The 16,800-nt window shown below is 37.8% G+C and overlaps 1 protein-coding gene across 5 annotated transcripts in view; it reads left to right on the top strand.

The window, feature by feature from the left end:
- Positions 1 to 16,800, top strand: part of MEIS2 (Meis homeobox 2) — a 174,204-nt gene that overhangs the window by 19,312 nt on the left and 138,092 nt on the right. The gene's annotated exons all lie outside the window — the stretch shown is intronic.

Genomic DNA, 16,800 nt, shown 5'->3' with positions numbered 1-16,800 from the left:
CCTTTTAAAGGGAAGCAGTCGTCCAGTGGCAAATTGGCATTCCACTCAGCTGCTGGCAGCTGAAAGATGTATGATCCTACAGCACCGGCAAAATTCCCATTGGAGACAGCTTTGGATTGCTCTCCCCCTCTCAACCCTGGGAAAGACTAAATAGAGGGAGGCCTGTATTGAATTTTTCTTACGCTTCCTTAAGGGGGGCAGGGTTTATTTTATAACTTGTCAACTGACAGCAAGTCCGTCCCAGGCAATGCCAAGATGGGTAGATGCCCTTCTGTGCTATTCTGGTGCAGTTATTTACTTGGGTTGACTTGGTTTCCTTGCAGTTTTGTCAAGACCTTCCACAAATGCTGCTTCAAGTATTCCACTTGCCCCAAGGGATTTCTTGGGAATGGGAGCTCATTAGAGAATCTTGGGTTACGTTAGCAACTTATGGTCTCCTTCACTGATGCCTGGTGGCAGCGGAGATTGATTCAAACTAGAGTTAGTCTCTTCTAGCTCTTGGGAGTACTCTTTCCGGGGGTCTCTGCTTTTGCTGAAGTCTATGATGTGCAGCATGTATGGGCTTCAGTGTTTTTTGAATATTGTTTTTTTGGGTTTTTTTTTTTGGGGGGGGCGAGGATGGAAATGAGTTGGGTGAGTAATGACATCATTTTTGTAGACTTTATCTGCATGAGGTAGATCTGTTTATTACACAGAATAATCCACCCATAATTCTTAGTTATAACCAAACAAAAAAGGTGTAGGCATTGTGTCTGTTCATGAAGGACAGTCTCTCCATGACAGTGCATGACTGCCCTTTGGCATCAAAAGGGTTAATGTGGTCAATGTTTGGTATTATTAGAAACATGCTGGCATTTAAAGAGTTAAGGAAAGGGCCTTCAGGCAGTAAATGTGGAAAGATTATCCTAATTTTATTAGTGGTGAGTGTCTATGTTGTTCTTAACATGTCACCTCACTTGTTCAACAGAAAACTAAGCTATGCAACATATTGATCATCTAGCAAACCAAAGTACTAGTGACCTGTGCTCTACCAAGCATTTATTGACTTTATCCCAGTTCAGATCCGCAAAGGCAGATCAATGCCATGTAATACTATTTTAGAGATCAGTAATTATGCAGTAGTTCTAATCAACTTTCCCCCTGCCCTGGAAAAAGAGAGTTAAATATATCCAATAATAAAAATAAAACACTCTAAACATCTTACAAAGGAGAAAAAGAAGAAGCTGATTTAATGGTCTAATGAGGCCATCTTCCAGAGACTTGTTTTGTGTAGGGCTTGCTTTGACCTTTCACTTTGCTCAGGAGCCCAACGCTTCATTTTTCACATTCTTGCAATTACGTTAACGCTTCAAGCATTTCTGACTCCAAGTCAGCTAGCAACACCAGGCATAACTCAACACTGTGAGTTTTTCTCCTCTCTGTAGATTCATTAACAGGTCACCGGGGTCCCAACTGAAATTTAAAACTGACTGGTTCTGTTGGGTTAGCTGAGTTATAGCAAGGGAGATGGCAGGAAAGGGGCTGAGAGAAGGGGAGGGGAGAGAAAAGACCCTGGGGTTTTTGCTGGGGAATATATGTGTAAAAACCCGAACCAGAAGATTAAAAGATGTGTGTAGCTTTATCATCCACCCTTTTATTTGGAGGGGGGAAAAAAAAAACACATCTGAAAGTCTTCTGGGGCATTGTGTTTTCCTCATTCTTTGTGAAACAAAGTGAAAACGGCCACTGCCTTTACATACAAGGCTAAACGACTTCTAGAATTCAGCATCCGTTTGTACCACAGTGATGGACGGGACGCTTCCAGACTTTAATTCCTATTTAATCTCTTTATGGGATATTTCAAATAATGAATATGGCAGATTATGCATGAAAAGTGGGAAATAAATCTTTTTAAGGTTTAAAAACATGTGGTCTACAGGAATGCACCAGGGAATAGTTTCAGTTTCATATTTTATGATACCAGGATCATATACCTGATTTGTCATATTCTGAGTTCAGTCACTCAAAGGGCCTCATTCAGCCAAGTCAGATGGAGGCTGTGTTTCTTCAGGACCTTTCAGGAAGTTCAACATCTCTTTAGGATTAGGCCTGGGGTGATAAACTTGACCATAAGTGAGAAGACAGAGACAATAAAGTTCTTCTGGGTTATAGAGCAGTAAAAATAAATGGGTATCAGATCCACTTTGCATTACCCATATGAGTAGCTCATCTGTGTGTGTGGTGGTTTTTTTTTTTTGGTGGTTTTTTTTGGTGGAACTACTTGTGCTGAATGAAGAAGATCTGCCCCTTTATAAATAATATCTAAGGCTACTCTCTGGGGCAATATCTTAAAGTAATTTTGAAACACTTCTGTGACAGCTTGATGTTTGTGCCACAAATTTGTCCACAACAGCTTTCTGTGGCAAAGACATATCTGGTTTGGGGCAAAGTCAACTGAGATATCAGCTAAAATTACATGTTCATCCCAGGTTACGTCTCTGGATTGATGCAGGTTGGAAAAATTAGGTAGTCTTTTTCTTAACTGTTATATACCATCTTGTAATAAAGATGGTATACAAATCAAATCTGTTTATAAAGCTAGCTGATAATGCCCAAAGACCAGTCCTGTTATCAAAGCTATACTGAAACAATGTAAAGCTTTGAACCAAACACCAATAGTCAGAAAAAGACGGACATGTTGTTAATAATAATAATAACAATAATTAAAAAACCCCATTCATGCCAAGTCTTTGGAAGTTTAATATCCAAAAGCTAAATTATTTTTCCTAGTGCTGTATGTATAGGTAAGCCTGCTGAGGCTAGTATGCGTATCCATTATAAGGATCCAGAACTTATTTTTATTCCTTTGTATTTTTACCTATAAAGCTATAGGGTATGGTTTTATTGGAAGAGAGCTGTCCTTTGTAAGAAAGGAAATTCCTGACAGAAAGGCTTAAACATCCAGACTGTGAAAAATCAAACTTGCTAATAAATAATGCTTCACTGGAGATGCATTATTTCAGAAGGCACAGCTCTCATAAAGGTGAACTGTATGAAGTATGAAAAACTCTTAAAGAACAATGACTTTTTTTCAGCTGAGAAAGATACAGGAGGAGAGTAGCCCTTATTAATTCATCTTTTCCTTTCAAGTTTGAGGGGCCCGTCCTTGTGTTGATATGTATGAGTAATTCCCATTAATGGTGATGGGAGTTACGCATGTGCACTGACAGAAGAATAGACCCCTTAGTGTTCAAAGCACATGAAATTTACATTTTTTCCATTGCTGTAATTGAGATGTTGACAAATTGGAGAATATTGATGAGCCTTTGTTTTAAGTATTTCTTGCCAAGTTTGCTTTATTTTTTCATGGTTTGAACAATAGTGTGGGTTCAGCAGCAATGGATAATAAGGATAGAGTAAAGATAACTTTGTATTTCAATATTTTGATGTGCCAATATGAAATAAATTGTCTTAGGCAAATTGAATATGCTGTTTTAATCATTAGCTATGCATGAAAGAAAAATTGATGTTGACATCTTTGCTGTAAAATCGTTGTAATGGGGCCTTCCTTACAATTCATTTTTGTAAAATTCATTTTGTACATTTTGCAGCAATTGAACAATCCCTGCACTGTGAATAGGCAGAATTCCCAGAAACACTGAGACAGTTGGCCCAGTAACTGCTGAGCTCACACTGCACACCACATGCACATTAACCATAATGATGCCAGAACCAGTTTAGCTAAATATAGTCACATTTTAGTGTCCTCCCATCCTTTCTTTTCTTTCCATCTATTGCGTGAACAAATACATCTCTTTGCAGTTTTTGTTCGATTGCTGGAGTCAGGGAACATCTATGACTTTACTCACTATTCAATAAGTAGCATTAAAATTTCACAGTGAAGCAAAGATTCACTATACAGTTTTCTAATAATCAGGCTGGTGGCAACTGCAGATTCCTCACCTTTTATTAAATTAAAGCTTAGAATGAGGAGGGATTTAAAGTATACTTGTATTTAAGGTTCTCACCTTACTCTTAGCTTTTAATCTACATAGGCTTTTATATTTACATACAGATAAAAATCTATATATGCATTAGAAAACATTTACTTCCATATTTGAAGGATGTTGTGCTGGGGTTTCAGATGCAGCCTAGGAAAACTCTGTCAATGGAATGTTTTCATAGTGGCAGTAATCTCTTTAAAATAACCCTAAATACAATATGACAGATGCCATCTGGAATAATCTTTTGCTAGTTGCTTTCAACTTTTATTTTTTCCTACAGCTAAGTTCATCTAAAACTGGTCACTTACTGTTATGGTAAACATAGTGAACCCTTCCCTCCCTTTTGTACGGGAATGTTCAGAGAACAGAACTAAACAATTCTGCTGAAGAGATTGTTGCAGTTGAGAGCTTTGCCTCTGACATCATGTTTCTCGGCGTTTTTAAACGTATGTACCTACATACGTGCATATATGTGTTTATACATATTTCAAAATGGAGAAGGTAGGATTCTCCCTTAGGCCATCCTTCCATCTCAAATCCTACTCACCCTAACCAAATTTGCCTCCAAATGTTGGATAACATCCCATTTGATAAATTATAATTGTATGTTTGTTACAATATTAATGGTTTCATAATGCAACACATTCAAACATACAGTAGCAAATGCTTAAATGTCTTCCTGTGTTGTTACAGACTGACTAATTTCTTCCTATATATGCCAACTTATTTGAAAGGTCTAGTGTTGGAATCTCTGGGTTTTTTTTTTTCCTTAACTTAGTCATGTAAAGGGATGTCTCCTGATGCCTGTTAGAGTTTAATTTAGAGTAGTAATTAAACTTGAATACTGCCTCATAAACAAAAGATAAACAATAAACCAGCCACGTTCCCTGCTGTTTCATAGCTTTCTTTCCCAGATGTTTTAGCCTGATAACTTCTACATAGTGAACTACCTCGCGTGGAGTGCAATGGACAGAGGTCAAAGCCTGGTTCTTTGTAATGGATCTTTTAAAACTTTTTGTTAATGAAATACTACAGAATTTTCCTTTGTGTAGCTGATAAAATTGCCAGATACTGAAGGGCACTCGTTAATCGACTCTTTAATTCTCTCCCTCTTCTTTAACAAGATGGGACCAATTAAACAACAACAAAAAAAACAACAAAAAAAAACCAAACCAAAAACATAAACTTCCTTGTAACTGTTGACGACCAAGGAATGTAGCTATTTCTGAGTATTAGGGTGCCCAGACAGTGCATTAGAATCCTCTACCTCATCCTTAAAAAAAAAAAAAAAAAAAAATGCCCTTGCTGGACCTGCTCTTTCCATGTTGATCGGAAGCAACTAAGGAAATGTTCACAGTGGAAGGCTTTTTTTTTTTTTTTTTTTTTTTTTTTTTTTTTTTTTTTTTTTTTCCCCCCCCCCTGACTGCTCCTCAGGCTGCTGGAGCTTGTGTGTCCATCTCTGGACCGCTTCTCTGTCAGCCATGATCCTCCTAATTGCCAGGTACTGGTAGGCCGCTCGGCTGCAGAAGCCATGTTATTTTCACTGGGTGGGGTAATTACTGAAAGCTGAGAATAGCTGCACTAAAGACACAGGGATACTTTCATGATCCCATTAGCATAAGAGTGGGTAAATTATTCATGCCAAGTGAGGATTCTATGGGGAAAAGTATAGTTAATGCACATAGTTTTTAAATGTATCCCTTTCTGCTCTGAGACTAAATTCTTGTTGGATTCAGTTCTCAGACATTTACGGGAAAGCTCTAGTGGCATGTTAGACGCAGTTCATCTCTCTCTGTTTGCAGCGCTCTCAGTAGAGACCATCTGGCAAAGATCCAAAAGGTGATTAAACAAAATGATCAGCTCTTGTTGCTGTGTTACATGTCCAATACTCTGGATTAAAAAACATGACCCACAACAGTTAGCTAACATCTTCTTCCCCCCCCCCCGCCCCCCTTCCCCTCTTTCCCCTTCCCCTGTAAGAATTCAGATGGTCCACAAATGTCTATGCCATCTTTGTGTCCTTATGGCCCATAATCATGAACAGGTTGTGCAAATGGCTCTTTCTGTAACACGGTCTGTTCCAGCAGCATAGAAACATTTCATATTAATTGGGTCAGTCTAATGTTCATAATGACATGGGGAAAAATTACCCAAATGTGTTCCTATAGTAAACACTTAAAATGTGCCTTTTTCCTATTAGAAAGTGAAATTTGACATCAGGCTCATGTGACTGATTTTTTTTTTTTTCCTTTCTTTGATTTTCTTCTGTCTTAAAACAAAAAACAAAACAAAAAAAAAAAGCCTGACACTGTCGTCTGCTGAAAATAGTTTAAAGCCTCCTCTAACCAAACAAAAAAAAGAGGGGGTTGGGGGGGAAATGAGCTGTGGTTTAACACCACAATCAGGGATGAATTTACAATGCTATTCAGAAGAGTACTCCCTTATCATAAACAAGCTGATAATCACACTGAATCTAACTCCCAATTAGCTCTTTCTTCGCTCACAGAGATCAGTGTACATGTCCTCCTTAAGCCGTGATATGTTGCCCTTGAATTAGACAGAACACTTGTATACCTTAGGTCATATTCAGAATTTAAGGATTAATGCTATATATTTACCAGAAAACCCAGCTAATCAGCAAGGTAATTTTTCAAACCAATCACTTCAATGCCTGTGTTAAGGTAAAAATGCCAAGACTGTGAATAGGGGACATATGTATCTTATCTTTTTGGGGTTGCACCAAATGCCAAGTACTAGCGTAAATTCAACAGAAACCAGACATTGTTGGAAAGTAATTAAAGAAATATTGAAATTAAACCTACCATATGAGTGAAATATTTGTAGGCCCACTTTGTTGCATGCATAACAATTTGCATGGAATTGAACAGTGTTCCTTTTTCTTTTACTTTTTGAGTCATACTTAAACACAACGGAAGAATCGTCTCTCTGTATTCAGCCATAGGATTTGAGGGGTCTTCGTGCTGAGGATGTTGACAATCCAAAATCAGTGGGCTTACTCAGAGGGGAGGAACTTATTTTAAAAAAGAGAGAGAGAATACTTAAAGCCTCCAAACCTGTGCCAAGAAAAATCAAATTCCACTTCTGAAAGCTTACAAGATCCACTGCTGTCCCTTCCTACCGCACAAGGTGGAAGCGGTAGGTAAAAGGCAGTGAGGTGTCCGGAGCGCTGGGGAGGGGAGGCCGTGTTCCCCCAGTGCAGCCTGGCAGATGAAAGGGACCCATGTAGCCTTGGGGGGCTTCAGGCTATTACAGAGCAACTCATGCTCTGTTATCATGCTGTTTTTCAATTGATTTTTTTGGCTGTACAGTGCTTGTTGAAGGCCCTCTAGAGCATCAAACACTGCATTATGGCACTACACACTGTAATACGTAGGCCTTTTGTCTTATGGTCTTTACTTTGCCTGAGAAGAGAAGTGAGGGCAAGTAGGACAGGCGAAGGAAATTTGACAGCCGTCTTTAGTTGGCTCTTAACATGGTTTGACCCATTTGTTTGTAGTTCTGAATTTTCAAACCAGTCTGGTTTTACATTACTGTAAAAAAAATTACTTTTAATTTATAAAATTACTTCTGATTTAAGTGATTGATCACAGGGTACTAATAAACCCAGGTCTGGGGTCTAAATATACTTTCGTCTTTCTCAAACTTGTATGATTCCTTGAAGTAACTGGAACTAGAAGTTGTTAAAACCGGAGCTGAGGCTGCGGAAAGCTTTCTATAGGCTGAAGTGAGTAATTTCTCCCGTTTTCTACCTTCTCCTTTCCTCACTTGAAATATTGTATCACTCGGGTAGATTTTTCCTTCACTAAAAAACCAAGCCATCTACATCTGAGTCTTGACAAGCTAAGGATTTTTGAAATCAGATGAGTATATATATATATTTAGGATATCATCTTCAAATAAATGCTAACAATTTTAACCAGTGATTTCTGTTGGCTTGCATTAAGTCTTTGCATGCAGTAGATGTAAATGAATATTTAAATATGTTTACAATAATAAAAATGTACGTGTGAAAACACATGTAGAAACTTAGACACGCAACTTTCTAGTGCTGTGGGAACTGTAAGAAAGCGGTATAGTCATGACGACAGGATGATACCGGGAAATGGTGACGGCCACCTTAACTACCCTGCTAGCTGCAGGCATGATCCAAATAACAAGCATGGTCACCGGGAAGACATCTGTTATTTTGGTGGCCTGCCTGTAGCTCCTCAGTTTGTTGCCATGAGGTAAGGATGTGCCTGACCACCCTGGAGCACTGCAGAACCGAATACAACAGGACCTCGTGTAAGTTATGTGCCCTCTCTGACATGCGGCCTTCCCCATCTGTACAATGGGCCCAAGAATACTCAGATGTTGCGTGAATGTCATGAAATGGTCATCTGTTGTCAGTGGACTGCCCTAATATTCCAGGAAGGCTGGGTTATGTAGAAAATCCAAGTGCGTTCCTATATTGACCTGCCTGAATTTCATAAAAAAAAGCACTGGGTACACTGCATTTGTAAATTATATTGCTGCTTTTAACACTTCCTCTTTTTTTCAACAAAGGTGAAAAAAGATGAATGAAATAGCTGTGATCATTAACTTCGTATTGTTTTTAATTAATAAAACTTGTGAAGTGAGCAATAAAAGATTACATCACTGGTTCTTTAGTGATATTTACATGAAGATGAGAGGTCTGAAGTGATGTTCCCAATGTTTAGAGAAGTGTTGTGTCACTATATACATGTATTCCTTGTTTAGTGTTTGAGGTTTTTTTTTCTCTCCCTCTGAACAAGCATAGCAAAGGTAGACCAAGGAGAACTTGATTCTGTGTTCATATTTAGATCTTGGGGATCCAAGGGTTATGTTGACTTACAACAAGATTATGTGATGCATTGTCTTTTTTGTTTTTATATTTTTTTTATCTAGGATTTCCTTAGTACTCTAGAGCTATAGAGCAGGTTGTGATGCTTAGTGACCTTGCACATCGGTAGTTCTGTCTTTTAAACATGGACATTGATTTTTCTCATCCTGGCATGAGAAGATCTAGTGTACCCCCTGCTCTGTTGCCTAAGAGTTGTCAGCGTGTACACGGGCAGTGATGGTTAAGAATGAAGGCTTAGGGCATCAGAACTGGCAGCAGTATCATGAATAGTCTGCTTCATATTTAGAGTTTTTTTGTTAACTATGAAATATATCCATTATGGGGAGAGGAGAATTTATAACATTGTGTTTAACTATTTTACTGTTGTTTATTACTGCTTTTAATATTAATAAACATACCAATCTAGATATAGTAACTTGGATTTCTACAGAACTTAGAATAACATTTTAAAATGCATCAAGCAGTACTTGTGAAAGATCTGTCTTTTGTTTGAGTCAGTGGTGGACTGTCCAGAGAAGACCTGAAAGAAGGGGATGGGAATCTGTTAAGAGCAGTTCTTCCTTCTCGGAGGAGAGAAGACAACACCATTATCTCCATAAGATCCTGATCCTTCTTGTGCAGAATCAGTAGAAATAACAGGGGCACTATTGTCTTCAGATATGCAAAGCTTGAGTCAAACACATCTAAATAAATGAAAGAAAGGCATGATTTTCTTACATTGAAACACAAACAAACCCTATTAATTTTTTGACAATTCCCATAGAAACTACTGCCATTTAGGATCTACAAAAAGACAGCCATAAAGGTCTAACACTTCCTAATATTTCTGAACAAAATTTCATCATGACCTACATGGGGAGGAAAAATAATAATAAATATCAGCTTTTTTGTTTGCACAGGAAAGTTTTCAATAATTTTTTTTCCTCTAGTCATTTTTAAATGTTAAAGTAAGCTTCACGGAAAAATAAATTTGTGCTTTCAGTGCAGTTCATTTCTTGAAATACTAACACTTTCTCAAATCTGTTGGAGAGAATGCAGTAAACTCAAAATTAACTTTAAGGAGTTTGCTGCTGTTTGATTGTACTCAGTATAGTAACACGCCTTGTGTGCAGGTATGTGTGGTGTTGGAGGAAGTAAATGATTCTTCATTTTCTACTGTTACACATGGGTGACTTACAAGTGACAGCCCCAAAGCCTGGCTGTGTTTGGGTTGTTTGTGAAGCTGCCTTTACCCCAGCATAAGGACTGAACACAGGGAAATCGTCTGCTGGCAGAGCTGGCACATTAGCTCTGGTGCCCCTGCTCCCACCTACAGCCAGGGTATGGAGCGCAGGGAAGAGCAAGACAAAGTGGTTTCCCCCCGCTCCGCTGACTTCCCAGCTGCTCTGAGTCTGAAGTCTGTTGCTAACTCCAGATGCTCAAACTTGTACTGAGTGCTATCCTAGACTGTTGGCCACATAACTTGTGGAAAGAGCTCAAATAATTTTATGGATGGTTACCTTTGTACACCCTTGGCGCTATACATTCCTCATGCGCAGGCTGGGATTGGGGTCTTCTACTTTCTTGTGTAAACAGAGCATTTGCTGTAAGTGACAAGGATTGGTGGAGTAGCCATGAAAGTAAGAGAGGGGAATTTGGCAAATTCTTTATTAAGATGTGATTTGTACCATGAAATTTTTTGACAACCCCGACATTTAATTCTTAAAGAAGTAAAGAATGCTCTTTTCCTTATAATCTTGCGTTATGCCCACCAGCTCACTGTGGCTACACTTGTTTAAGTAATTATACTTGTTTAAATTTTCCTTGGGCCTCTCCACATGCAGCTGTAAGTTGGTCATACCTAGATTTAAGGCAACCCCCATTTGCAGAGCCCAGCAGAAGTGAATATGACAAATACATGCACATAATATTATTGCTGGACTCTGTGCTAAGGTTTGAAGTAATTTACGAGCGTAAAATTCAGAAATTCGCATGAACTCCCTGTCTAATTTTACACTTCTGCCTAAAGAGGATGGAACATTGCTTAAATAGCACAAATCAGAATTTTTCAGCTTGCAGCTTCCTTCCTAATTCCTCCCACTTCAGACTTACCACTCACTGTCGGCTCTCTGTTTCGTGGGACTCCTGACCCTGTACATCTGTTAAAGGGGATAGTTCAGGATGAACAGGGCCTCCTACTCAGTAGGACCGCAGTGTTCTCTTAGCTCCTACTAGATGCTTGAACAAGCAGAGGGCTTAAGTGAAATCCTTTAGCTGAGCCAAAATCTGTTCTTATTTAGGGACTAATCCAAAGCCTGTTAAATCAACAGAAAGATTTTGGTTGCCTTCAGTGAGCTTTGAATCAGGCCCTTCATTGCTAATACATCTGAAATCAATGGAGCTACGTTGGGCTTCTGCCAGTGAAAAAAAGGGAGAGGGATTGTCCTTCTGCTTTATTTGTACAGTACCTAACACGCTGAGGTTCTGGTGCTCAAACAGTGCTCCTAAGCGCTTCATTGAGACAACAGTAATTTTGACTTGATTACATTACTCAGTGTTCGTGGACTCCCGTTCAGCTGGGTACATAATTCAGTTGTTTGAAACAGCCAGGTATGCTGTGCACCTACCTCATGCCCAAGCATTATTATGGTCTTCTAATGTTTTATATCAATAAATTTATTGCAAAAAGTAAAAAGAGGGAAGGTGACAGTTCTTATATCAGGAAATTAAAAAAAAAAATTCTGTGCTATCAGATGGTTAAGAAAGCTGTTTTGAATGGAAAATTGTCCATAGAACATGCAAAACCCAATGAGTGTAACTTTTATTATCAGTTCCTTGCCTTGAGAAAATTATTAAAGGCCCATGTCTTCTCTACAGTCAAAAGGCTGTCACCTTTTTCTTATTTCTTTATTACTGCCTTTTACTTTTATTTCTCAGTATTAAACTGAAGTCCAAATTATAATTCTTTTTAAACAATTTAATGTGATAATTAGCATTATGGAGATAGAAAATATTTTTAGGCAAGAAATGGTAAAGGATGACAAGATCCCATGTGTACGTCAGCATAGACCTTACATTTTCAGAAGTACCTATGACAACCAAAGTAGGACCTCAGTCTGGCAAAGACCTATACATTGCTTAACTCTTTATATTGCAACTCCTGTTACTGAGAGATCCACAGTAGGGTTAGTATTGACCACCTCAGCCTTTGTAGGATTTGTTTCTAATTGATGCTTTCATTTGAGTCCTAAATTACAAATATTTTCCTTAAAAGGAAAGCTGGTAAATTTTGTTTGTTTTAACTTATTAGACTTTTTGTTAGATTTGATGTGCCTTCTGAGTCCATGCACTTAAGATTTATTTTGTGTATTCAGATACTTAATGTATTTTGTGCAAAACATCTGTCACCATGTGAAAGTGTATTGAGCAAGAAAAAATTACTGGTTCATAACACTTTTTTGTGTATGTGGTAAATTTAGACATATCTTTTGAGATGAGAAGCCTTCATTAATGCTTTGTTTTAATAGTCTTATTTTTCTTCCACACTGTTTTATCCATTGTGTGTAAAATGGTAGATTCCGTAAGTTTAAAGTGTTACAAAATTAAACTTTTATATAGAGGTTACCAGAATATTTAATGCATATGGATGTCTTTCACTTTAGGGAAACAAGGATAGGCTGATCTGTGCTAGCATCTCAGCTGACTGACAATTTTGGGTTTTCTGCCTTTACATGTGCAAGGATTTAAAAAGAGAAAGATGACTGCAGTACTGGTACTTCAGCCCAAGGGAGAAGTAACAATGCCATTTCCAATTAAAAAAGATAGTCTTTGTTATTATCTTATTAGTGTTGAATGTTTCTTAGATTTTAATTACTTACAGATTTTACTGTCTTCTTTCAGTGTGTTGAAGGGGCTGTGTCTGAACTTCACAAACTTACTTTACTGACTTGAGTCAGACGTAGTTGACAGCTAACCACTGTGTATGGGCCTTCTTTCTTCTTTCTGGTTTGTTTTTTGTTTTGTTTTTTTTGGTTTTTTTTCTGTCTAAGAATAATGAAATTCATCCTACCTTATCTTTCCATTTCTGGAAAATTTTCTGTAGTGTATAGCCACAATGATAGATGAAACACTTTAATTTAGCTGTGAATTGGTTATCCTAATTATTTCCCTGAGTTAGATGTTATTAGCAGTTCATATTCCCAGCTTTGAGCCTAGTTTGGCATAAAGTTATGTCTATGAGCAAAGTTTTATGAAAGAAGGGCTTTATTGATTTTTTTAAAAATTTTTTTGTATTTTTAAGATCTTATTCTATTAATCTATAACTCGGACTCAGCCACAGATTTGCCCCTTTTTTGTTGTTCTGTTTTCTCTTCTGAATCTGAATTTGGGCAGGAGTATGTTTCATATGGTCAGGCCTTTCTAATCTGGTAATTCATCAGTCACATTTAGGGTTTGGTTTCAAACCCCTCTCTGCTTTCTTGTAAACTAATCCTACAGTCCTAGGACCACCAAAGAGAATGTCATTTTAGCTAGAAGTCCACACTGTCAGAATTCAGATTTACTGTGTGCCAATTAACCCTCCTTTAAGCTCTTCCAAATGGCTATCAATCTGGTTTGTTCAAAAGAAATACACTGTCCTTTTATTTTAAAACTACTAAAGAATTTTACATCTTTCTAAAGCATTTTTCTATATTCTCACCAACTTCCTTGATGTGAATGTAAAGTACACAATAGGTCACATTGTGACTTCAGTGGGAGTTGATGGGAGCACAGTCTGTATATTTGAAAGCAGAATTGATTCAATCTTGGTGTGCTTGTGCTGAAAAAAAATCTTATCTCTCTATAATTTGTCTTGTATAATCAGAGAATATAGATGTGAGTTTATTTCTTCTGTTATTTTCTATGACTGCCTTACATGAGCTCAGAAGAGCTGCTTATGTTCTTAGTAGGGATGTGTGTGTGTATATATATTTTTTTTTTCCTTGTTTATTCACATATAAACATTTTACATGCTTCCTTAGAGATTTCCTTGTAAGGTTCAGTTGTTCTCAAGAGACTGAGACCTTGTCTAGCGCATAATTTTTAAACTATGCTAGAGCACTCTCCAGCTGAGGCAAACCCTCAAACGATTCACTTGGACCTACCTTGCTTGCCACAGTAGCACTCGTGGACGTAAGGGTCCTAGTTTGAACTGCAGCTGTAAGGAGCAGGACATACACATGCACGGCCAGATATCCAGTGGAGGATCCATCTATTGGTCTTCTGTTCAGTCTTCCGGCAAACAGCTGTTTGTTACACTATGATTCATTTTATCTTAGATGCCTTGCGAAGGATAATGCTTCTGAACACACAAAAAATGCATATAATGCCCTCTGCTCTTATGCCTTCTCCGTGCTGATTGGCTGTTCTTGAATTGTCCATCTTATTTCATGGGAGCGGGGTGTAACTTATATGAACAAAATGAGAATATTGCATCCAAAAGAAAAGGGAGAATGTCAGGTACATGGTGGGCAGGAATGTTGGCATTAAATTCAAGTGAAACTATAGGGTTTTTTGTTTGGTTTGGTTTTTTTTTTTTTTGGGTACTTATACGTTTCACCTTAAAGCTGACTAAAAGCTATATCTCACACTTTTCGAAGAACTTCATGTACACCAGGCTCCTTATGCTTTAAATAACTGATTCAGCAGCCTTGATCTACTCAAATGTTGCTTTCTTGCTGCCTTTTTATAACAGTCCTTTAAAGAACTTCTTAGGAACTTCTTACCTTATTTTTAGACTGTTACAGGTAGAAAACATTGATGTTTAAAAAAAATTTCAAAGTAGTTTAGGCCTTTAACTTAGCATTAGAATATTTCCTTCTGTAAATCATCTCTCATAGATTAAAAAGTAACTGTCAGTTGATTTCCTTCCTGTCTTGTATGTATTTGAGGTTATAACAATAGAAGTTCTAAGCTTAGCTTTCCCCCCCACCCTTTTTCCTTTTTTTTTTTTTTTTTTTTTCCTTAAAGTTGATGATTTTGGGGGGTGGTCTTTTTCTTAGTTACATTAAGTATCTATGAAGGTAGGGATTTTTTGGTGGTGGTGGGTTCGGTTTTTCTTAATAGTATGGCAGAGAATAGTAGGACATAACTGAGAAGGATTAAAACTTTTTAAAGTGGATTTTGTAAAATGTAGGGCATGGACAAAGGTTTGACAGGTTTTGCTTGAATCAGCCCACATCTGTTACAAGAAACAGTAGATCCAGACACGCTACGGCTTTTGTCGCATCCAGGGGAATCCACTGAATCTTGGCCTTCATTTAGGGTTCCCTCCTGATGAGCAAATTCCCATGACCGCTTTTGAAGCTTTAAAAGCTTTGGTTTTGTTTTAAAAGGCCTCTGAGCGTAGGCAATGTTTTCATAGGCATTTAGAAACAAAAAAACTGAGCTTTTAAACCTTCAAACGTCACTGCGGGGATTCACTTTGCTTCTCAGCAGACCGAGTCTGAGATAACACCTGCAAGAAGTGTACGCCTGTGCATGTGGATTTTGTGAAAATTATGATGCACCGTCTCAGCTGACCGACAACAGTGACAGCAGGGTGTGTGTGTGTGTTTGTGTAAATCTCATTGTTATGTTTCGCTGGTATTCATTTTTAAGAGCAAACTATTATTTTGGTTTTGTGGAACGACTGATGTGGGTAAGCCTGTTTTGGTTTCAGATTGTTTGCATGTTTCTCCCTGTATGTCCTCTGATGCAAACGCTAACAAATGGTCTTCAGAAGAACAGACGGAGTGAAAGTCCCTGGTTATGTTTCATTATCTAAAGGGTATTGGTATTTTTGCTTCAGCTTTACTTTTTTCTTCTACTGTTAACATCAGTTGCACAATAAAAGGTAGTTTTCTGTAAGCAGATGGGTCATACCATATGTAAACACAGATCTGTGATTACTAGATGAGAAATACGTACGATAGAAATGAGTGGACAAATCATTAGGAAGGTGAAATAACAGAAATATTCATTGCTCTCCTTTTCAACACCATCTCTTTGTTTGTTAAACACCTGAGGTGAAATTTTATCATGTTTTGGGGGGAAGGGTAAGGGAACTTTCAGAATCAAGGATAGATACTGAATGAATATATTAGCAGTGCTTTTCTCCTGTCCTGTGCTGTTCTCGAAACACCTGTTAAAACAAATAAGCACATATTTCGGGATTGATGATACTGACTGGCAAACTTGGCACCAAATAACCTGCTGAAACTAAAATGTTGATGCAGAACATGTGCTTAACTTAACAGTCCATAACCCTGTTTTTAGAACACTGAAATACCTACCCTGAGGAAAGCTCATAAAATGAAGGTGTTTAAAGTTCATAGATAAGACCAATGAAGCTGCAGCCGTTTTTAAGAATGAGCATCTTCATTGACTCCTATTAATTCAAGATGGCCAAGTTTATGAAATATGAGACATGAAAGCACCGAAGTTGTTGTTTGTTGTTTGTTGTTTTTTGGTTGGTTTGTTTTTTGTTTGTTTTTTAAGTGTGCTTTCCATAGGTTCAGTGGCTAAGGGAATGAGCAGAAAAGGGAAGCTTGGAGAAGCAAGCATTCTGCATTTGGGAGGACTACATATTGCAGGCAGATCTGAAAGTATCTCTGCTCAGTTTCCAAGGGTATTTAATTGAGCTTTTTACAACTTAAAATGCTTAATTCTTCCAGAAATTCCCAGTGCCCTTAAGATTCTATTGGTTGGGATTAGGTTGAGTAATTTGGCATACCTCTAATCGTGTTTCCTCATGTGTAACATTCCAGCCATTTCTGTCTTACTTTACTGTTAAATATATAATTTATAAACAGATAACAATCCTGATAAGCTTGTTTGAATCCATTCTAGAATGAAATTACTTGTTCTGTATTGTGTGCAATAGCTTCAAGCTGCTGTAGAGTAACTGTCCTCAGCAAAGAAGAAATCTTTGTT

Source organism: Chlamydotis macqueenii, chromosome 5, assembly GCF_036417535.1.
Source record: "Chlamydotis macqueenii isolate bChlMac1 chromosome 5, bChlMac1.mat, whole genome shotgun sequence".
NCBI classification, from domain to species: Eukaryota; Metazoa; Chordata; class Aves; order Otidiformes; family Otididae; genus Chlamydotis; species Chlamydotis macqueenii.
This window is presented reverse-complemented; position numbering and strand designations above follow the sequence as displayed.